This window comes from Vicugna pacos, chromosome 6, assembly GCF_048564905.1.
Source record: "Vicugna pacos chromosome 6, VicPac4, whole genome shotgun sequence".
Classification (NCBI taxonomy): domain Eukaryota; kingdom Metazoa; phylum Chordata; class Mammalia; order Artiodactyla; family Camelidae; genus Vicugna; species Vicugna pacos.
In genome coordinates, this window is record NC_132992.1 from 81,483,652 (window position 1) to 81,507,600 (window position 23,949).

The following is a 23,949-nucleotide window of genomic DNA, read 5'->3' on the forward strand; positions in this document are numbered from 1 at the left end:
CCTACTCCAGGGGTCACAGGACTGTTTACTTCGCTGGCCCCTCCTCAAACCCACAAACCAGCCACTGGTCTGGACTGGCAGGTGCCAGTCAAATCATCAGGGTCTCCTACCTCGCACTGGCGGTGGTGCTCTGAGACTGAAGACCCATTTACAGGTGAAAAAGCCACCATGGACTCCATGAAATACAAGATCTATTTTTTTGTGATACAAATGAACTTCTTTACAAAACAGAAACAGGCTCACAGACATAGAAAACAAACTTATGGTTTCCAAATGGAAAAGGGGTAGGGAGGGAGAAATTAGGAATTTGGATTAGCAGATACAAACTCCTATATACAAAATAGGTAAACAACAAGGTCCTACTGTATAGCGCGGGAACTTTATTCAATATTTTGTAATGGCCTATAATGAAAAAAATATGAAAAATAATATATATGTATAACTGAATCACTATGCTGTACACCAGAAGGTCATACAACATTGTAAACCAACATTGCTTCAATAACAAACCCTTAGATACCAGGGAGACAAATAAAAGCTAATTAAATTTTAAAAGTCTGTTTTTGCATTTATTTATTTTAAAAACATACAATGAAAAAAATCAATTATGAATTAAGCAACTCTGTAAATAAATTTGCACCTTATATCCAAAACAGTATTTATATATATTCAGAAATATTTATATTCCTAATTTTTGATACACTGTTATGGACCAAATGTTTGTGTCCCCCCCGCCAAAATTCGTATGTTGAAAACTCATACTCCAATATGATGGTGAGGAAGTAGGGCTTTGGGGAGGTGACTGGGTCATGAGGGTGGAGCCCTCATGAATGGGATTAATTCTTTTATAAAAGAGACAGAGATTCCAAGCCCCTTCTGCCATCTGCAACACTTTGAAAGGTCCTCACCAGACCCTAGCCGTGCTGGCACTCTGACCTTGGCTTCCAGGCTCCTGAATGGTTAGAAATGAATTTCTATTGTTTATAAGCCACCCAGTCTATGGCACTTTGTTACAGCAACCCATGGCCTAAGATATTTACTCTTTATACAATGGACCACAGACCCAAGGATCTCTTAAGCATCGCTCCAAGGAGCCCTCAGTCCATAACATGGGACTTACTAGTGCAGGGTGTGCAAAAGAAAAAGGGACCTGGGTTTTGCCCTTGGAGAGCCTGACATTTTTTAAACTGCTAGACTCAAGAGTTTCAAGTAAAAACAGAAGTAGAGCAAAGGGAGGGAGCCAACGGGGCCTGGAGGGGATGATGGAAGAGAAAGGGGCAAGACCCGCAGGAGGAGGTGGCCCCTGAAGGCGGGGTGCGGGGTGGAGGGAGGGCCTCGCGGAGCCGCTCCACTGTGGGCTGAGCGCTGGAGCCCTTGGCCTTCACCAGGACAGGCTGGAGGGGCAAGACTGGGCCCAAGGACTCCCTGGGGAGCTCGGCTTCTGGGCCCTCCTCACAGGATGTGGGGTGATACCCCGAGTGCTTTCGTGGCCACAAAGGAGGTCCCATTTCCCTATCACCCAGACACGAGTCGATTTCAACTCCCATCTCTTTACACCCAGGGGATCACAGCAGATCCCAGAATCCTGGAAGGAAACATCTTCATAGTGAAGCCTCCTGTGGAGGATAATTTGAGCGTTCACCTTCAATCCAGGGACTGACCCCTTCTCTGATTTCCAGCAAGGCCAGTGTCTCATTTGTGCTTGAAGAGTGACAAAGTCGATTTCACTAAGCACGTCACTTAACTGTTATTTCACTGCTTGGAAGCTGCAGAAAAGAAGACAAAGGAGGTGATTACCACAACTTTCAGGTTGCAAACCCCATGGAATGTAGCAGAAATAAATGATTATACATTCATCTCTTAGTGTAACAGCATGAGTGGGGTTCTTAACTACTGCAAGGCACCAGGCTGCACAATTCACTTCCATTCAGTTCCTCCCTGGAGAAGGGAGGACCCACCCAGGGTAGAGTCTCCCCCTCCTCCCCTTGTCATTACTCTCCATCTGTCTGTGAGTTTTGTTTTCTCGATGGTACTTCTCACACTCTGTTAAGCATCTTATTTCCTGATTGCTTTACGTTATCACATGCATCCATCCATTGGTCGGTCACCTCCTTAATTATAGCCAGAACTTGTTTGCTTATTAACCTTCTATTCCCAGTGCGTAGGAAAGTGCCTGGCTTCCAATGGACACCTTTTTTTCATTTAATTCATAAATGATTCAAGTTAAACTTTGTCACAACTTAGGGAGTAAGTACCAGTGCTAACTTGACTTTCCTGAATGTGGACATTGAAGCTCAGAAAGATTAAGAAACTTGACCTAAATCACGCAACCACTAAAGGGTGACTAGGATGCAGACCCAACTCAGGCTGACGTTTGGCTGGAGCTCCTGAGACAGGGCTGCCTCTACGCCTGCCCTTGAGCACAGTTCACAGCAGGGGCAGAGCAGAGAGGGGCTCGCTCAGCACACCCCAGCGGGACTCCTGAATGAGAACCTTAGATCTTGTTCCATGAAAGGCTGTGTATTCAAGGCAGGGCCCACAGAGCTGTCTCTAAGAGTTGCACAGAAAAGGCCCTGGAACAGGGACAAAACCTCACACTGCACGTCTCTCTGTCCAAGTCAAACATCGATATCCCAGTGAAGCTGGATAAGGCTTGCAAACCCAGAGGTCCAAAATGTCAGCTGGAGGGACGTGTGTGAAGCAAATGAGAGTGTTACTGGGAAGAGAGGGAGAGAAAGGAGAGCTATTGATTACCCTGGATATTTAAGACTTTTTGGTGTAGCTGGTGACTCACACAGGCTGACTATTCGATTCTCCACCCACCCATCTTACAAGGCTAATAGGAGGAGGAAGTCAGCTGACAAATGAAAGCCACTGTGAGCCTGGCACACAGTCGGAACTCCCTAAATGGTAGTTGTTGTTATTATTATTATAACTCTTGTGGAGGTAAGAGCAATGGACCTCAGAGCAACCCAGCTGACTCAAGGTGCATGTCTCCTTGGGTTTCCACAAACATAGCAAGGACAAGTGTCTTCATCTCAAACAAGATGTATGTTAAGGCTCATCTCCTCTGACAGTGAATAGAAGGTGCAGGTAAGATGAGATCGAGAGATCAGAAAATATATACATGTATCCATTTATCTGTATACATTAGTGTATACGTGTGTTCATATATTCCCTCCATAATGGCTTTAAGTGAAGTTGATACAGATACTCAAGCTGAGCTTGGGAATAAATTGCATCTGAATTGCTCACTGCCATATATGTCACGCTGCTTTGAGATTGCTACTTTGGGCATCAGATGAGAGCAAGAAATAAGGTTCCTGTTCTTAAAAAAACCAAAAAGCAGTTGCCCTTTAATGGCAATGAATGGGATGTCTTGTACACGATTTCCTTTCTGTAATCTGTTTGCCAAGACTAGGACAGTGTCTTAACAAGGCTTTTCTCTTTGTCCTTTACCCACCCCACCCCCAATCAAAGAAAAAGCCTTTTCAATCAGACCTGCCACCAGATTACTTAATTTTGAGAATGACAGCCAAGACCACAGGGGCACTACTCCCTCCTTTCAGCAGAAGGACCTCTGATCAGACAATCCCAGCTCCCAGTTAATCACCCAAGTGTGTCTGCCTGGCTGAGAATGTTATTACGAATGCACATCCCTAGCTTTGAAAAGGGGGAAAATGGGGATATTTACCCAGCCTCTGAATGTTTCTAGCATAGAATTAAACCAATAAGGACTTGTTCTCTGTCTTCTGAAATTTGCACACCACACAATCCAACAACCCTTAAAAAAAATAATTCAGATGGAAGGAAGGAATGAAGAAAGGAGGAAGGCAGGAGGGAGGGATGGAGGGAGGGAGGGAGAAAGAAATCCTGAATCCAACCAAATAAGAATTGAGTCAGGAGCCTCAATTTCAAACCCGCAAGCACGTGCACAGAAAGGGGAAGAGAAGGAGCGGCAGATCAGAAGGAGGACGACGAAATCCAAATTAGAAGGCAATATGTAAGTGATAATGACAGCTTTGGGCAGTGAGGTGGATTATCCAGGGGAACGTGAGTAAAGTCAACTGGACAATTTGCCATTACTCTGCCAAAGTCTCTGATATTTACCAACAGAATGCAGTCGGAATTGGAATCTCAGAATAAATCGACAGATTTGAAATGTGGCTCTGACAACCTTCACTTCTGATGTTATGGCAGCTGCAGGGCTGTCCTAGAAATGCACCACAGCCCCACTCCCCCTGCAACTAGCATGACTTTCCTGCTGTTGTCAACCCCGCATGGCTGTTCTCCTGCAGCTGCATTTGTACACCAGGCAGGCAGGACCTGGCATGTAGGAGGGGCAAACAATTGGCAGTTAATCATAATCAATTGACCAATAAACCCCAGGTATTGAGACTTAACACCCAGCCTAAAAGATACTCTAGCTCCAGGAAGCCAGATACACATGGATGACCTACAGCTCTGCTGGCAACCCTTTAGGTTGCCCAGGGGCTGATGGGATTGTGACAGAGAGAAGACTCTGAAAGTTTTGTGACAGGCTGCGGTGGAGTTCGTGATCTAGGAAGAAGGTGCTGGTCCCTGTAAATCTAAGCCAGGTGTCCGAAAACTTCAGTAAGTGTTTATGGAAATCAGGAAAAAGGCTGGGGGTCCATTGTCGGAGAACTCAGGCAGTAGCCAGGCAGACCGCACCTTAAACTGGGAAATCAGTTTTATTCCCCCAAGTTAAATTGAACTTGAAATTGGGAAGGCATGCTCCTTTCCAAAGGCTGGCTTTCCCTGTGAAACAAACACAGAGTATCATTAAGGAGGAGAGAGAAGCACTCTGGGAACCCTCAGTCCTCTATAATCTGGATCCCAGTGGGTCACTCCAGCCTTCCAGAGCTGGGAGGGGGACCATAATGGTGAGAGAGCAGGAGAGGAGAATATGGTTTTTTAGTCTAATTCTGACTTTCTATATGGTCAGCTAAGAAAACGCCTGTGTAGTGGAATGTGAAATTCATGAGCATAATTATCTGCTGTACTCATAAGAGTGGCTAAAAAGCTATTAAGTCTGCAACCATATTTAACTAGGATGCCTTAAACGGGGGAAGCACTTAAATGATTTAGTGGATATTTTCATTTACAGGGTTTCAGAATCTCAGGGTTTGCAGTAATCACCTGAGCCATCAGGTTTCAAAAAGATATACGAGAATACATACCTAGTCCTAAAGTCTGTCTTATTTACATGTTGCAGTAGCAGCTTAAACTAACAATAAACGTTTATTATCTCACACAGTTTCTAATGGTCAGGGATTCAGGAGCAGCTAAGCTGGCGTGGGGCCTCTTACAAGCTGCCAACCAGGGTCTCAGTCATCTCAGCTTGACTAGGCTGCTAGGATCCACTTTGCAGATGGCCACTCACACAGCTGACAAGTCAATGCTGTCTGAGGACCTCCACATAGGACCACCTGAGTGTCCTCGCAACTTAGCGACTGGTTTCCCCAGATGCTTATATTAAGACATGACCATACCCGCTTAAATAAAGTAGAAATGTGTTCCCTCATTTATAAAAAGTCCTAAGATAGTTGATGCATGATTGGCATAGTGGGACCACTAAGTCATTAGACACCCAGGATTCTTCTTTTATTCTGTCCACCATCCTTATTATGAGAACTGAAGTTTGCCTCCTTCTTCAGCATAGCTGCCAGAGATCCAGCCGTCTGTTCAGAATCCAACAGAAAGCAGAGTTAGAGGGGAAAGGAAAAAATGGGTCTATACCAACCGTCTGTCTCACAGTTGTAGTTTTCAGAGAATCTACCCAATAATTTTTGTTACCATGTCATTAGCCCAAATGGCCACATTGAGTGATAATGGAGGCTGGGAAATTTATATCTCAGGCTAGCTTATTGCCACTCTAAATAAAATCAACTTCTATAACTAAGGAAGAAAAGGAAAATGGACACTGGATCAGTAACAAATAGTTTCTGTCAAAGCTGTTTTGTGGAGAACCCCAGAAAGTTGTACTATGCCGTAGTTTCCACGTGATACTTCCACAGAATGGCATATACTTCCTAAAACTGGTGATGAAAGGTCAAAGGAGAGAAGAATGAAGAAAATGGGTGGGTAGGAAGTAGCAGCAGAGATGTCTCGTCTTTGGTAAAAGCATAAATTATCCCGGGAATTTTCTCATTGTAAGGATGAAAGGTTGACATGCTCCCCAATGAGTTCTATAATGCTTCCAAGAAATGAACTAGAAAGGAAGGGCTTGTAAACCTAGCCCACCGTATCAGGAGTCTCTCTCTCCAGTGTGATTGGGTGGGGACCTGTTTTAACATTAGGCTGAAATCCAAATCGATTCTCTCTCCCTGACATTTACAGCAACAGGCTGAATTTTCTGCCTAGTAAACTGTAAGGCGCTGCCGATGGTGGGTGTTGGAAAATGATGCAGAAACAAATAGAACATTATTTATGCCAACGGAAACAGTAAATCGCCCTTCCTTTGCACCCAAATGACACAGCTGGTGCAAATCAAAAGTTCTCACACCTCAGAAGGAAAATAATCCACGAGCCTCTCAGAGGAAGAAATTACCTGCCTGCCTATACAGCACAATAAATGTCCCTTTTAAAGTGAAATCATTTCTGAGCTCCTCAGCCCAAGACTGATGGTGAAAAAGACAGCAACAATATTAAAATGGAATATTTAATATTGTCATGTCCCAATAAATCAGCCGGTAAAAGGCAGCAGGTGTTTTTTTTTTTTTCCTACTCTTAAAAAGAGTTACAGGGCTTTAATTTGAATGGATGTTGGGTTATGATTATGGGTTATGATTGTGAAAAGCATGAATTTGTGTCTCTATGGCAATCGGATGGCTTTGCACAGAGCAGTTTATATAAAATGCGGCGTACTTCTCTGTCAGTGTCAACGAGTATTCACTTCTCCTACTAATTCAATAGACTAGAATGGTGACAAGTTTAGAAGCTGAAATAATGATCAAGCGAAAGCTTTGAATAGTTCGATCTTTCCGGCTCCATGGTGCTTTGCAAAGATTGCCTAGTTTTACTCTTAGACAAGTGTGTTTGCGTGGAGATCGATTTGCCTTTGTATTAGTCACAGAAGAAAACTCTAAAGTTCAAAGGATCAACTCTTCCATTTGGCAGACTTCTCATCCTACTGTCTACATACAAGACTAACCCTTTTCAGACCACCTCTAGCCATAAGCAGCGTCTGGAGTCAGATGAACTTGACTTAAATTCCGGCTCTGCCACTTAGCAACCATATGTAATCTTGGACCTGCCACTAAATCTTGAATCTCAGTTTTCACCTGTAAAAAGGTAGGCAAGAGGTGATGGAATACCTTACAGGGAAGAGAAATGCCCCTCCCCACCCCTCTGGAATTTTAAAATCGGGATTCTGTCTCTACAGTCTGCATGCATTCCCACCAAATAGGTCTTTGACCTACTTTCTTAGGAATACTTCGTTATTCCTGGAAGAATAAATACATCCATATGTGAAGTGATTAGTGGTGCAGGGCACCTGGTGAGGCTTCATAAAGCTGAGTGCACATCAGCGCCGTCATGACTGTGAGAAGTTGCTGGGCTCCCTCTGTGGCACTCCCAGAGACCCACAGATATCCCAGACCCAGTAGATTTCTCATCACGGTATGAAGGACGGAGCGGAGAGGGGGGAGTTCCTAACCAAGTGTGACTATTTTAACTGCTACAACATATTCAAGGAACTTTTTTCAATCCTTTTGTTATTATAACTAGTCACAAAAAGGCCAAACCGAGACCGCAGGAAGCGTTGGCTTCCTGACCTCTGTGCTGTGCTGGGTTCTGATTTATGACAGTTCAAGGTTGCCAAGGAACCAGCCAGGAAAGCACAAACCCACTCTGACCCTAATTCCAAGGCAGACCAAAATGCCGCCACCTCTCCCGGAGAGGGGAGCCGTGGCAGGCGCCCGCAGTCTCTTCAATAGAGCACAGCTTCGTGCAGAGCGCACCCTCCTGAAGTCCCAGAGCTGTGCACGAGACGCCTCCCCGCAGTGGTTTACAAAGCTGCCACACCTCCCATCAGAGGACGAACGGACAGCAGCTGTGCTGTCATCCAAGCCGATTTGTTAGCTAAAGATCAAATATGATGGCAGACAGAAATACAGTGGAGATCATCACACACATGGTAAATGGGAGCACCTTCCCAGGGAGGGAGGTGCGAGGCAGGGTGGGAGAGAAAAATGATGGACGGGGCCAAACAGATAAGGTTTCTTCTGTGGCGACGAGGCATCACCCTTAGACAGAAAACGTGATTTATTTTCCCCAAGGCAGAGGACAGGCAACGCAATGCTTTGGGGACCACTTTGCTGCTAAGATTGTATTCAGCGAAACGTTTTTTTTTTTTTTCAAGCCCTTGGGTCATGAAAAGAAGAGCAGCCAGTGAGCACCAGAACACTTGCTGTTTGTTGAGCACAAGCCCTGAACTAAATGCTCATATTCCCTCAATTCCTAAGAAGAGGCTGAAAGTTACTAATATCATCCCAATGACCAGGATAAATTCAGGGCCAGCAAGTCGGGAAGTTCATGGATGATTTTTGAGGACCCATAATGGACCAGGCGCTGACTGGGCTACATGCTAAAGATCCAGTGGTGGACATGAAAGACTTAGTCCCTCCCTGCGAGGAACTGACATTCTAGTAGGAATATAAATATATATATACACATATATGTACACACTTAAACAAATAGTTATTTCAAGGACAGACAGCACTATGAAAGGAATGAAGTCATTGGGTATGTTTCAGAGTGATTTGTTAGGAGAGGGGCTGCCGCTTCAGCTGGAGCGCTCTGGGGAAAAAGTGGTGACATCCAGCAGGTGCTCAGTAATGACAGATCAGCCACGTGAACACAGTGGAGAGGGCGTTGCAAGCAGAATGAATAGAAAGTGGAAAGCACTTGAGGTGAAAGCAGAAAGAAGATGCAGAAAGAAAGCTAGCGTGGCCAGGGGGCAGTGGGCACTGGGAAGGGGACGGATGAGGCTACACCATGTATCCGAAGTCATGCCATTAGGAAGGGTCGAAGCTAGAACTGTCATCTAAAACTGTCTCAAAAAGTCATGGGCAGTCACTTTTGCACACTGAGATAAACTACAACAATGTGGGGAGGAAGGCAGCTCATGGGTCTGGGGTCAGCCTGCGCAGGTATAAATCCTCACCTTCCCAGGTATGACTGGGAGGGTCTGGTTTGGGAAAGTCACCTGACTTCCCTAAGGCCTTGGTTTCCTTATATGAAAAAGAAAATGATCACAATGTTAACTCCTTCCCCAGTAAGTTATTGTGAGAATTAAGGCTAGACCATGTGAATGACTGCGTAAGCCTTGAGTAAGTGATATTTTTCCTACTCAGATGGAGTTTTCTAAAAGGAATGAAAGACATTATTTCCCATTTTTGCCCCCAGAGTTAAACAGGTCTTGGTTAAGGTGATTTTCCTGGGGTGAAAGGGCTGGGAGATGCTATGGCAATAGCCCAACTCCCATGAATTTTGGTTCAGTAAGATTGGAATAAAACACTGTTTTGGTGTTTTTCTCAAAAGGAGGAGACTCAAACCATGAGGACACAGTGCCCAGAGGTGACAGGACCTCAGATGGGGATGGTCATGGGAATACAGTCTTAATCCTAAGTTACATGGGCACAGAGCAGCAAGGAGGGTCCCCATAGGCAGCCAGGTAAGGGGCCACCCTGGCCACCTCTCACTTGAATTTCAGTCTGTTCTAAGTAGTTAGAAGGAGGAGAGTTTAACAAAAAGGATGCTGTGCTTCTCTGTGTTTTCTGTATCTGCATTGTGACCAGTGACAGGACGGACCTTGGGTTGGTAAGTGTCCAAGACAAATAACACTTCTCATACTTTCTGTTAAATTGCTTTGCAAGTATGATATTTTATCTTAGGGAAATCTTGATAAACTTGGTCTATCGTGATCTAGAAGGAAAACTGAAACAGCTCAAGGACATGCAAACTGTAGCATATGCCCTGGTTGGTACTGCCGATGAGTGGCGAGGCCTAGTCCTGGGGGCACAGGAACAAGAGATGCGTGGTCATCGCAAAGAGTCAGCTTTGGACACCAGCTGTCATTTCTCAGTGTCTGCAGACTCCCTGAGCGATTCCAGGGTCCAGCTCTCCTCCAGCGCAGACCCATGCAGAAAGTGGGCATGATTGTGTCGCTGGTCACAGAATAGAGGTGGAAGGGTTTGTGGGCTCACGGTGCAAATGTACGTGGCCAGACCACCACGCAGGGGCACTGGGGGCAGGTCTACCTCTGGCAAAGCAGTTCAGACAGCTCCTTGCTCTATGAAATTCTGGGTGTGTTTGTCCCATGTTACATCTTTAGTATGTGCATATATAGGCAGGCAAAAAGTAATGCTTATTCCCATAGACCCCTAGATTCTGCTGATAACCTTCACAAGTCTATAAACTGGACCTTGTGTCCTCTTAGGCTGTAACTTCCAGGTTTTTTCCCCCATGTTGTGGGACTGTCCAAAAGCAAGCCAGTATCCTTGGGCTCCTCTCCCTGTGCCTTCTCCGTATCTCAAGTTTCAGGTAAGCACGTTAGTTATTGCATTCTACTCCAGATAAGATGAGCGTGGGAGGGTCCAATGGAGATGAGAAAGAATAGACATGAGTGCCTTTGTAAGGACATTTCCATTCGGATCTTTATTTTATATTCTAACTATCTTTTATTTGGGCACTACAGTCACATGGAAAATATCCCAAAACAACAAGATGGCTGTACAGTGAAATGTGGCTTACTTCCCGTCTCTACCAACCATTTCCCAGTTTAATTTCCCAACAGGAATTACTGTTACCAATTTCTCAAGTATCCTTCCAGAGATATTCTATCTACGTGAACATAAATCAGTAATCAAAGCCTTTCTATACATCAATCCATAACTCATGACTCATGTTGATGTTGAAAAGCAGAACTTGAGATGTCAAAGGAAACCACACCAATTTGCCACATTCAGATGATGGTGCTACTGGTACCCCTTGCCAAAAAGCACTTCCCCCCATACGTCAAAATGAACACAGAGAGATTGCTTCTCCAGGCAAGGATGAAAAGTTTCAGTGTCTGTTTATTGAATACTTAACTGTGTGGCAGGTCCTGAGCTGGGCGCTTGTGAGCACATCTGGCGAGAAGAAGGGGTCGTTCCAGGCCAGCCTCTGGACACAGCAGACAGGGAAGTGGCTCATGCTAACGTGTGAGACAAAAGATGAAAACGACAACATCAAAAATCTGTCTATACCAATCAGAGCGTCATCCTTGGTTTGAAATACGAAATCTGAATAAAATGCCTGTTTCCCTCCGTTACGTGAAATAGATTTTGTCCTGCAATCCAACTTTTTCTCCTTTACAAATAAAGCATCAAGAGGAGTCCTGAAGGGGACAAGTGGCCCTCAGAGGCAGGCAGGGTCTCTGGGTAGCAGGTAGAGTCTGGGCACAGGGCAGAGAAGATGGACCATTCTTGTATTGTCCCTGGCTCTTTTTCAGAGTCTCAGTTCTCCACAGGTAACCAGATCTTGTCATTAATTATCGAAGAAATGCTTTAGAATGGATGCAACACATTTACGAGAAGAAGAGCCCTTCTCAACACTCTGACAAGTGTGCAGTCGGATGTGTAGTTAGAAGGGGATAAAAACCTTTCCCAAGAAGAGCCGATCAGAAGCAGGCATCATTAGGCAAAACATAAAAATTTCATAGGAGCAGCGTCAAGCCCAGGGCAGCACGATTGTATCTTGGCTGGCTTTCAAAGGGGCCGATTCAAGCGTGCATCATCATTCTTCGCCCCTGCAAAAAAAAAAAATTAATTCTCACAGATGTACTACGGTAGGACAGCTATGTTCTAAGACTCCCCTTTGCCTAGAGTTTTCCGATACTTTTAAGTTTCCTTTACTTGCAGACTCTATTTCAAAGCAACTTCCAAAAGAAATCAACTTTGGACAATAAATAAAGGTTTATTGAGTGAATATGTTGTAAGTCTTTGAAGAAAGCATTTTCCTGGGGTTTTTTTTTTTTTTGTTTTTGCTGTTGTTGTTGTTCATTTCTAATCAAAACCCACCCCCTCATCCTCCTTTCATGCCCACCAGTAATGTCTTCTCAGGCACAGCGGCTGGTCCAATCCTGGGGTGAATTGGAAGCAGGGAAAACTCCCAATGCTACTTAGGCCCTTGACTACCCAGTAAAGAGAGAGAAACAAAGCCCTTGAGGCACTTTGAAACTAGAAGCATGACAGTAAAACACAGCATCCCCTCGTCTTTATCCACCATTCCTGAAAGCAGCCGCAACATCCTGGTTGGTTTTAGGGAGACGGAGAAGAGGCTGTTTGCTTGAATGTTTTACTTAGATCCAGTGAAGGGCAGAGGATGGGTTTGAAGTCACTATCATCACAACAGCCACTCAAACCACCATCCCATAAACGATGACTGCCCACTCTGTGCCAGGCATGTACACATGACAGAGGGTAAAAAGGTAATGAATATCAAGTTCTTGCTTTGAAAAAGCTCTCAGTCTAATGTCAGAACCAGCTTAGAAACAGACATGCTGCCACATGTGGTGCCTAAAACAGTCACAAGGGATGGAGAGAATTCTGGGGACGCAGAGATTTTCATGGATACCTCTAGGCTCTTGGAACCTGGAGGGTAGAGGCCCAAGTCCCAAAGGATCACAGTAGCTTGTAACAAATGAAGATGGGCAAAGCAAAATGTGTCAAAAGAAAGAGAGTTTGGAAGAGGAGAAAGAAATAGGGTGGTGAAGAGAGAACATAGAATAAGACCTGTGAATTGTATCAAAGTGGCTGCTGATTGACTAAGCATCCAGGAGACACGCTGTAAGGACAGGAAAGAATCCACCTGCTGTAGAAGGAACCTCGTATGACCAAGTCTGGAGGCCCAGGATTTGTAATCCCACAGTTTGAAGACGAGCCTGATCCTTCCAGTCAAGGAAAGAGGTGGGGCCTCCCGAGTAAATGGATCCAGAGAGACCCCTCAAGCCCTGTTGAAGACATGAAGGACCATCAGTGTCCTCAAGGAGGTCCCAGTGCTAATAAAGACAATGCACACTGCCACCTTGACCTAACTGGAGGTCAGGTTTACTTCTCCTTCCTTGCGTGGTACCCAAGCTGAGTGAGATGATTCTTCCATTCTCGTCAACACCCTGTGCATATCCCTTTGGTCATTCTTTCCAGGCCGTACAATCCTCACCGACCTTCTTAGCTCTCTGTGGGCATCTCTCATAGGGTCTGTCTGTTTCACCTCTTCATCCCCAATAGCTGGCATAATTCCTGGCATGTGATTGGCTTCCAGCTCCCCCTGCTATTGGGTCAAAGAGACAATCTGAACTAATTGAAATATCCCCGGGGACACTTTTGAGCCAGTCAACAACAGGTCTGCGGTCTTCAGGGCTGCTCAGAAAAATCAAAACAAAATCTGAAAGTAAGCTGCTGCCACAGATCTGAGCAAGGAGGGAAAAAAGTTACCCATGGCTGTAGCTACCTTCTGACAGATGTCATAAGCGATTAACTTGTAACTGTGTGTTTTACAGGGTATCTATGGCAGAGCCCAGAATGCTGACTCAGAGAGACCGTGGTGAATAATGAGATTTTTATGGGACACTGTGTACAGGTTTGTTTGGCATTTGTAATACTGGTTTCTCGGAAATCACTAATGACTTGCCTGTCCACACCCAACTCCTTGAGCTGAAAACTATGGATTCAGACGGGATCCCAACAATACACATTTAAACAATGATTTCACAGCTGACAAAGCCTACTCTTTGAACATGATCCCATGGTCTCTTCCTCCCCCAGGCTCCCCCCCCCCGCAGACCCATATGGGCAAACAACCCCTTAAGGAGCTGTGATGTGTAGAAAAATCTATTCAGCTTCCACAGCTTGATCCTTCATCCATTTCCACCTCCCATGATTTATTTATGGGATCACATTTGCATGAAAACAAGAGCTTCGTTTCATCCAAAAGGCATTCTTAGGCTTAGGTTTTCTGAAGACTCAAAGAGACAATCTTCACACTGATGAGACACTCAGAATAGAATACAGCTCATCAAACACATAAGTAAGCCAAAACGCCCAGGTTGAAGGGCCAGCTCCACCACTAACTCACAGTGGAAATTGTGTTTCTAAATAACATTTTTTCACGTATAACAAAAGGGTTGACCGAGAGTAGCAGTTTCCAGCATAGAGTTCCAGGATGGTCAAACTCCTCAAAATACACTTTCTGGTTTTTAAAACTTTATAGAGCACCAACATACCCTGAAAAGACTAAATGTCTAAAACTTAACACTGCCAAGTGACACCTAATTGTCTAAACATATTCCAAGTAAAATTCCTAATTGTTTCCCTCCAAAAAAACTACTTATCTTAGTCCACCCGCCCTCATACAATGAAACCATCCTTCACATTCAAGCCCAAATTCCAGCAATCGTTTTTGGCTTCTCTCTGGCCCTTACTCCCCATATCCAATTCACCAGGCAGGCCTCTCAGCTTTACTTCCAAAGTACATCCCAAATCCGGCCATGACTCTCCATCCCCACTGTCTCTGCACCAGCCTGCATCACTCCCGCCTCCCACCTGGCCCTGGCCATTCACCTCTAGACAGTCTCCCTGCTCCCTCTGCCTTTGATTACCCCATGACAGCCCATCCTCCACACCACAGCCTGTGACTGCACTGCCTCAGACCCCACGATGGTTCCTTTCGCCTTTGGCATGAAATCCCACTCTGTCCAGGGGCTTTCCAGCCCTCCCTCCCACCTTCTCCTAGCTCCCCCCACCCCATTATTGTTTCACACGCTCACTGTCTTCTTTCCATTTCTAGCAAATGCCAAGCTCTCTCCCACCTCTAGGCTGTATTTGCTGTGCCGTCTTCCCAAATCCTTCCTCCAGATCTTAAAGGCTGACCTCTTATTGTTTGGGTCTCAGCTCAGATGTCAACTCCTCAAAGAGCCTTTCACTCTTTATCTTTATCTGACATTCTTTCTATCGAAAATTGATAGAGCCACTCTGTTTAACATTGCCCACCATAGCCTTCTCACAGTCTTTATCTTCATCTCTTTTATTCCTGAAATTAAATTAGATACTTTTAATTAAATGAAAAAAAATTTTTTAACTTTTTGTTTACTTTGACTTTATATGAGAACAATACTTGGTCAAAAGTACTTTCCACTCAGTTATTAACACTGATTCTCTTGGGCTGATCTAAACTCTGATTGACAATAATATGACTTTGAACTTTAAAAAGGAGAAAAATAATTGATACTTAATAAGCATTATGATGACAGCTAAAAGTTATTGACCACTTACCAAGTGCCAGGCATTGCGGTAAGCGTTTTACGGGCAAATCTCATATAATTTTCATAAAAACCCTATTACATAAATACTTTTATTATGCTCACTTTATAAATGCAACAACTTGAACAAAGAGAAACCCAGCCAAGTCCTGTGGACAACATGAAGGGATGTAAGAGGACAGGGCTTGAACTCATGTTGTCCGAATCGCAAGTTCATGCTCTTAATCATTATAGCATCCTGACTCTCTTAATAGTCGCAATTTAATCTTTTCCCCCTAAAGTTTCCAGGCAATAAAAATAATGAATACATGTCATTATCTGAAAAAAGTTCAGAAAAGTTTAGGATTACTTTAAAGTGCCACAGGAGCCCAGCTGGTATCACACTGGGGCCCCTTCGTCTAATGAGGCAGACAACTGATTTGTTGGCACCTCAAGTTTCAGATACCAGTCAACCGAGTTCACAGCCACCAGGTTGCTAATTTGTTCATTTCCAGTGAGAAAATAGCTGTCAGGCAGATATGACACAGATGTCTGAGGATCAAGCCATCCTCTCACTGTAGACAAATCTACATGGGGAGCAAGATTAGGAACAGAACTTACTTGCTAAGGATTGAACAAAGGCAAGAAGTTGAGTGGAAAGATGCCAATGGTCGACGCTCCTGATTCTCTGGGACACGGGGGTTGTAGGTGGAGCCTGTCCTGCAGAACAGACCTGGGCCGGCACTGCCCCTCTTCAGGATCGTTCTCATCAGTCTTTCTTTGCCTGTATCGGTGCCTACAGTACATTCACCATTATGTCTTAGCCTAGAAAATATGGTATTTCTAAGACGACTTTGCACTTTCTCACACTGATCTAAGTCAGTTTTATAGCTTCACTCTCAGAAAACAATCTCACCTATTTCGAATTCTTCCAAGGCATCTTGTGGTCCCTTATAGTGTGTCTACAAGAGAGTATCGGTTGGGCCAAAATGGGAAGGAAGAGCAGTAGGAACCTGTCAAATGGTGAACTAGGTCCCTTCCAACACTCAATTCCCAGCCTTCAATGAGCAAGGGGGAAAAAATGTTTCTTCTTCCCCCTTCCCCCTCTTACTTTCAGGGGTTTAAATCTGACACCAGCATTAAGGCATCCTCTGCTTGTAATTCTGTCTTAATTCATCATTTACGACAGTTGATTGTACAATCTTCCCTGCTTGTATCATAAAGAAGGGAGAAATTGATGAGCAGTTAGGGTAAGGGTTTTGCCAACTGCTGTTGCTTTTACATCAGGATTCCCATGAGCATGTTTTGTTTTGTTCTTTTTCTTTCACTCCTCTCCTTAACCCATCATATGAATTAAAAGCCACGGGGAACCTGGAAGAAACATCTCAAGCAAGGTTATGATTTTCAGGAAGTCCCTAGCCATGTTTTTGGGGTACCCTTGGGCTAAGTGTCCCCTGTCCTGTTTTGATCAGAGAACATTTTCTGGTTATTGGCAACACATGGAGAAAGAGGATCCTGGAAAAGAGGTTACCCTCTGAGAATTGCACTAGTAAAATACGCGTTCTGATTGTGATTAGCCATCTGTGAGCATAAAGCGAAAGACAGCCCGTAAATGTGTCACTGAAGAATTTGCAGACACCCAAACCTCCAATAAAGATGATGGCACTAATCTCAGAGAGATGAATCTGGAACTTGACAGCAATTTAGGAAGCAGAAAGATAATCAATTGCAATGCACTCTGCACAAGGAAAGCTTGGGGAGGGGGTGAGACCACCACTCCAGAGAACATTCAACACACGCTCCCCTGGAGCACTTCCAGCCTGAGCCAAGGGCAGGGGGAGCCCCAGGAAAAACACCCTGCGTCTTCCTAGAGCATCAATGTTTCCTGAGATCTTGGGAAAACTATAGAAAAATAAACATGAATGTTTTACAGAGCAAACAACTACAGGGGATGTTTTGTGCACCTTGAATACAATTGACAAGGGAAGAATATCTTTCTACTGCTTTCCCCAAGTCCCTTCTGTACACAGATAGGAAAGCCTTGCCCAAAAATATTTGCTTGCTCGTTAGATTCATTGTTTCGGGCTGCCACAAACGTGCCCGTTCTCCCATCTCTCTCTCTCTGTCTCTGTCTCTTTCTCTGTCTCTCTCTCTCTGTCTCCCAGAAACACTGACCAAAATTGTCAGATTTAGAGCAAGAACTCTCAGCTGACCCGAGCCACCCAAGCCAAGTCCTTGCCTAAAATTTCAGCGTGGCACGTCTATCAGCATCCAACAAGAGGAGAACCCCAAACACGATAAAGCTTTCAACATTTGGGGAAAACCTGAAATGCAACAACTGAAAGACAGATAAGGAGGTAGAGAAGGAGGAGGAGGTGGGAGAAGAGGGAGAGGGAGGCAGGAGAAAGGAAAACTATCAGCTATAGTGAAAAAGCCAGAAGGAATAAAATTGGAGAGACACCAAAAGCCATAGACATAAGGGAAAGATGGGATGCTGTATGGGCAAGGGTAGGGGAGTGACAATTAGAAAAAAATGGAAACTTGTTAGTCCAAACAAAAAATGTAACACAAAGATGGGTAGGTGAAAATTAAGACACATTTCAGAAAGTAGGGCAAAGAAAACATAAAGCTGAAACTAAGAGGAAAAAAATAAGAGATCTGGTGTCTTGACCCAGGAAGCCCAAGAACAGATTAATAAAATAGGGAAACAATGGCAAGGAAGTTATTTTCAACTTCATACCCAAGAACATTTCCCAGAACCAAAGGATATGAGAATTTCCAGATTGAAAGAACAGCCCACTCTGTCCAATACAATGAATGATAAAAGGCAATCACAGGGGCTCTTCACTATGAAATTTCAGAACACCAGAGAGTAAAGGAAAAAATCCTATAAACTTCCTTGGGGTGGGAGGAAAGGTCATTGCCAAAGGTATGGAATGGACTGATATCAGACTCTTTGACAAAAAATCTGGAGGTGAGAAAGCAATACAAAATGATTCCTCAATTGTGAGGCACAATGATTTGCAGCCTAGCATTATGTACCCAGCCAAACTATCAACCAAGTATGAAGCCAGATTAAAAACATTTTCAGAAAAGCAAGATTTCAAACATACAATCATCACTATGAACAACTTCCTAGGAATCTAGGAGCATGTGCTCCAAGAAAGCGAGGGAACAAACCAAGAAAGAGTTTCCAAGGAAAGAGTGGATCCAACACAAGAAACAAAAAAAGAAAGTCCATGATGAGAGCCCTGTGGCAGGTCTGGGAGGTGACTCTCCAGATGGAAACATAAGAGGGGAAGCATTTAGAGAGACAAACTCTGCAAAAAAAAAAAAAAAATCATTACTTTATAGATTATTTTATTTATTTGACCACTTGGCAAATAAGATGGATAGATGTACAGGAAATATGAAGGAGCATAAAAAGTAAAATGTAAGCACAAAAAAACTTAGCAAAATGTGAAGAAAATAGAGGGAAAAAAACAATATGTGCAAGAAAGAAGACATACTTATGACATAGCTCTTGGTTATTAACATTTTTTCATAGTAATCATAATGTCAATCTTGACCATTGATTTGGCCAAAATTTTTATATCATTTTAATGAGAGTATAGGAAGAGAGAAGGTAGGCAGAGTAGGGATGGGAGGAAAGTGAGAGAACTAAATCCTCATGTATCACAAGAGAATGTCGGTACATAATGTCTAAAATCAGTACATGACAAGGTATGCATTTTATTTAGAAAGATGGAGGTAACTACAAGAAAGCAAGAGCTAAAGGAGTTGAAAGCAATTGTCTACAGGGAGTTCAACTGTCGAGTTGGGAATGCTTGGTTGGAGACTTCTGGTTTTCATTATACACCATTTAATACCTGAACTTCAAACTAGTGCATGCATTACTTTATTAAAAATTGAATTTAAAAAGCAAAGAGGTGGGCTAGGAAATTGGAGTGAGAGGTGACAGGCAGCTACCTGGGAACCGAAGCACCTCTGGAACCTTATAAACATTGGAGTGAGTCGTGGACATCCTGCAGGGCTGCGGAAAGGGGCTCCTGTTATTTTCATTGTATGTTAAAGGAAATAATGCGACCAGCAGACTGAAGGACTCAAGAATATTTCGGTTAAAAGCAGAACCCAAAATTCATGAACTTTAATAAATCCTACGGCCTTTCATGGCTTAATCTTTGCAGACAAGTAATCAAAAGTCATTCCAAAGCAACTCCATTCAAGAAAGCATGAAAGGAAATTCGATTCATAATCCAGCAGAACCATTTTTAAAACCCTTCCTCCTGTCTTCACTTCTCTTGCTCTTCACAGTGGCTTTGGTCATTTGGCAAAGTCAAACCCTCCTCTCTCTGCGCCACGCACCCGCCCAGGCTTTCTTTGCTCACACGGATTGAATTGGCTTCACTCCCTTTTCTCCACATCTGTGGCTTGTCCCTCTCCACATTTTCTTGCAATTTTATATTCACTAAGTAAGCTGGCAAGACCTTTTCTTTAGTTAGCAGAATTGGAGAAGAGAGGAAGTTGTAACAAGGTAATAAATACTGTCCTTATTCCCACTCCTAGAATTTTCTGGGTTAAAATAGAAGACATAAAAAAAAAAAAAACTTCACACCACATTGTTCCCTTTTTTAAGGTATTCCTCCAAGGGACTGCAGCACTGTGCCTTCACTCCTGGGGTGAGTTTGCAGAGCTCTGAGCAGAGAAAAAGGAACACTGTGCTCGGGGGTAAGAGGCCCAGACAGTCACTAGAACCCACACACCTTGAGAGCAAGGATTCTTATCTGCTTTGTTCACACTGCTATACCTCCAGTGCCTAGACCAGAGCCCACCCTCAACTAGGTACTCAGTAAGTTGTTGGAAACTTGAACCTCCGGAGGCTAACATCCTAGCGAGGGCATGTGGACACACCAGGCAAGTCCCTTCTCCCTGCAGTGATCTGGCCACAATGCCGAGCGGTGTTTCTCTTGCAAGTACTGGAACACCAGGATCTTCCTCACCCTCGTAAGCTGGTTGGCATGAAGCCATTCCCCAGCACATTCTTAATACACTAAGAGAATGTGGCTTCTGAGCATCCTTCGCTGGGTACCAGATCTCAGATGAGGGCGACTTCACCTAGAAATGCCACCCAAGAGGACACCGCGCAGCCTGCCAGCCTCCCCTGGTGATACGTCCAGCTTACTGTATTTACTAGTGCTTGAGAGCCCTGGGCTAGGAGCCATGAGACCCAGGCCCGAAAACCAATCACAGAATCCCTCACTCTATAGAGTGTGGGGCTTCAGACCCAGGACCTGGTGGAGTTGCAGGGGAAATACCCCGAGAATGCTCACAATAGAAGAGCAGTTGTGCAGAGCTATGGGGCGATCGGCACGTGGGAGAAACCAGGGCTCCCAGGTCACTGGAAGGAAGTTCACGGTGGGGATGAGTCAGCCAGCATGGGTGACTCTAGTAAGATATGGTGTCTCAGCTAGATTCTGTTCTTTAAGGATATATCAGAATGAAAGAGGGTATTTTAAAGTGCATTTCTGTACAGATGCAGATGACACACAGATGTATTTTGAAACCAGCTGTTTGACGTGGAGTTCCCTTGACCATGCCCTGGGATGACCCTACTTTGTTCCCAAGAATATGGAGCCATGCACCATCTCCTGGGGAGGAAAAGCAGAGGGAAATGGAATTTGCGGTATAACTTGGTCTCCTTTGTTATTTTAGTGCCTACTGACATCTAAGTCGTTTCGAAAATCTGAAAAGAAATCTTATTTTCAAATCCATAATGTTGACCAAAGAGACTTGCCTTTATTATGCTCATAAATCATGCATACCTCCTTCATAACAAAGAAATTATTTTTAATTTTTATAATGCTTTTTTTCCTCTTTCTTCCCAACAAGAGAGGAAATGAGAATAATATTTTATGTTAATAGGAACAAAATGTTCAAAATGTATGAACTGTATAGAAGTTTTATAAAATGTTTCAGTGAAAACATTTTTTTTTAACCAACAAAGGAAATGAAACACAAAAAGCCACATTAAAAGAATGTTGGTGATTCTCACTTTAACGAGGAATCTGAGAGGAGTGGATTACGGGTGGGTGGAGCAGAGCCCTGTGAGAAAACGAAGGTCCGCAGGGCTCCTGTGGTTAGGCGCTGTCTCAGTTCCTCCCCAGGAAGACCAGCCGGGCTCCCAGGTGCACTCCCTGCTGGTCAGCCGCTTCCAGAGGCCAGGAAAGCCCCCGGAGCGGGGTCAGAATCCCTGAGCTCAATCTCCAGGTCCTGAGGCGGATGCCGCAAAGTGGGAAACCCTTTCCCTCTGCCAGAAAGACGCCATGACTCCTTGGACTGGCAATTGCTCCAGTGAAAACGTGGGGACTCACTCACTTTTGTGCACTGAAGGGTTAACAGTAAAGGGAAAGGAGGAGTAAATGGTTACTAGCAAAAAGAAGAGAGCCCTGGCAACCCATCAAAACCCACAGCATCAGGGGCAGTACTGGTAGGAAACAAGGTTTGGAGGGGAGAGAGTCATTTCTTTGACACTGATTGAGTGGCACATGGTTGCTGCAAATGGGCCAGTGAATGCAAAGCGGCACCTCGCAGCGGGACTGTTAGCATGTGGTGGGACAGAAGTCTGGGGCAACCAGGCTTCCCGGTATCCAGAGAGATTCATGACCCGCGTTTTCAGATTTCAGCACCTTGCTGTGGGAACAGCCACCCTGAGTGACTGGGACAACTGCCGGGGCCCTTGAGCAGGGCGGGGAGGCCTGTAACCCCGGAGACAGGACGAGCTGAACAATCGCATTCCCTGCCGCGAACCCTGGGGAGGGAGACAAACCTCTGGCCCAGCTACCTCCCCAAAACGCCACTCACTGAGTTACTAACATCTGGAATATCCAAAATGCCTTGAACTAGTCTCATCCTCGTTATTACACATTTTAAAACAGTGACAGCTTGTACAAGAGAATAATCACAATTTTTGGAGAGCAGATTTTGAAGGATGAGAAAGGGGAAAGAGATGAGAGAGAAAAAATATATTTTGAGGGCCCATTGTATGCTAATGACTTTGCCTGGGTGCTTTTTGTATTTATCTCATTTAAGTCTCAAAGTAGCCCCTGTAAATAGCACGAGCGCCAGAACCAGGCTTTTGTTGCTGTGGTGGTGGTGGTGGTGGTGGTTGCTGGTTTCCTTTACTCTCAATGCGTCTGTTTTCTGCCCTATGGAATGCATCACCCAGGCTCCCATTTCTGGGAGGGATCAGCCAATGGGAGATGCTGATTTAAGATCACAGGGTTGGTGGAGAAAGACAGAAAGAGAGAGATCAAGGTGTTTCTTCCCCATTCGCTCCATTTCTTCAAGCTGCACTTCTGTCTGCTGTTGTTTTTCAACATAAGCCCCTTAAAACTATTGCTTGCATTATGTCGATAAACATTAATTTTAAGAAGTGAAGAATGGGTGAGGGGAAAATCATTGGACAGAGAGATGACAGCTGCTTGGGAACAGAAACACTGTCCTTGGAACCTTGAAACTCTCAGAGCCTAATGAGGATGCACGTGGGGGCCCGTGCTACGTGACACACAAGCTCGTCCACCCAGAACCACAGGTCACCCGGTTGGGGGCGCGTGTCTTCCAGCTCTCTTCTGTTGAGGGAGGTTTCCCTGTCTTCTTGCTTGAGGCAGTTTGCATCTCTCCTCTTGTTTCGGAACTGACGAACCTGGTGGGACCTATAGACCAAAAAGCCTCCTCCGCCATCTGCTTCCAGGAGAAGCAGCCAGCTTTCTCACACGTGGGGATTCTGTGTCCAGCTCTGACAGCTGGCCTTCCTTCGGATCCTACCCCCACCATGACTCACGCTAGATCACAGGTGATCTAACTGAAATATGTGCCAACCAGTGCTTACTTGTCTCTTTATTCTTATTGCAATATTAATTGGGAAAAAAACCCACCAAGCTATTCCTTGGTTCACTAAAAAATTAAATAAAATTTGAAAGAACGCTAAACTCTGGAGTTTTACTTCCCAAGTAGAAATGGTTCAAAATAAAAAATGCCACCTAAGTAAGGAAAACATCAACTCTTTCCATATTCCTGGGGTTTTATTACCTGATGTGTGTTATATTGAAAGAGGGTAGTTAGTATAAATCAGGACTTTTTGTTTATCACACTCCTTTTGTTTTGAATTTCAGAGACCTATGGTTTGAGACATGCTTTTTGATATCTCAGAATAAAGACTTTTTTCAGCCACACACCTCTTCTGATGTTAACAGAGCAGCTGTTCATCTGAAAAAAAAAATTGGTCCCTTTGAAGAAGCCATCAGAATTTTACTGTGAAAACATCAATACCTGTGAACGGGCGCTCTGGCATGCCGTGAACCACTGCGGGGACAGTTCATGGTCCCTCACCAGCTGGGACTACCCCCTGGCCTGACCTACTGGCGATGGAAAGTAAAATTTTATTAACAAGAAAAGAAACAGTAACAAATTCTCAACTTTGCTTGAAGAACGGGACTTAAGTCAAGAAGGATTACAAATCTCATCACTCTATCAGTAGGAAGCTTAAGAATAAAGCCTACATACGTTGTACGTTGTAAATAAAAGAAATCTGATATATATTTTTCTTAAAGAGCAGCCTTATTAAAGATGCAGAATAACATGCTGGCAAA

At 44.3% G+C, this 23,949-nt stretch overlaps 1 long non-coding RNA gene across 3 annotated transcripts in view; it reads right to left on the reverse strand.

Annotated features, from left to right (window-relative positions):
- Window positions 1-610: 610 nt before the first annotated feature.
- The window catches only part of LOC140696988 (uncharacterized), a 65,439-nt gene continuing 42,100 nt past the window's right edge, over window positions 611-23,949 (reverse strand). Inside the window, exons 4-5 of one of the 3 annotated variants that reach the window (XR_012073785.1) lie at window positions 11,116-11,812; window positions 611-1,766 (exon numbers count right to left, since the gene is read on the reverse strand). This is a non-coding gene — a long non-coding RNA (uncharacterized lncRNA). Of the gene's footprint in view, window positions 1,767-10,682; window positions 11,813-23,949 lie in introns of those variants that run through there. The other 2 variants (XR_012073786.1, XR_012073783.1) reach the window with 2 other exon arrangements.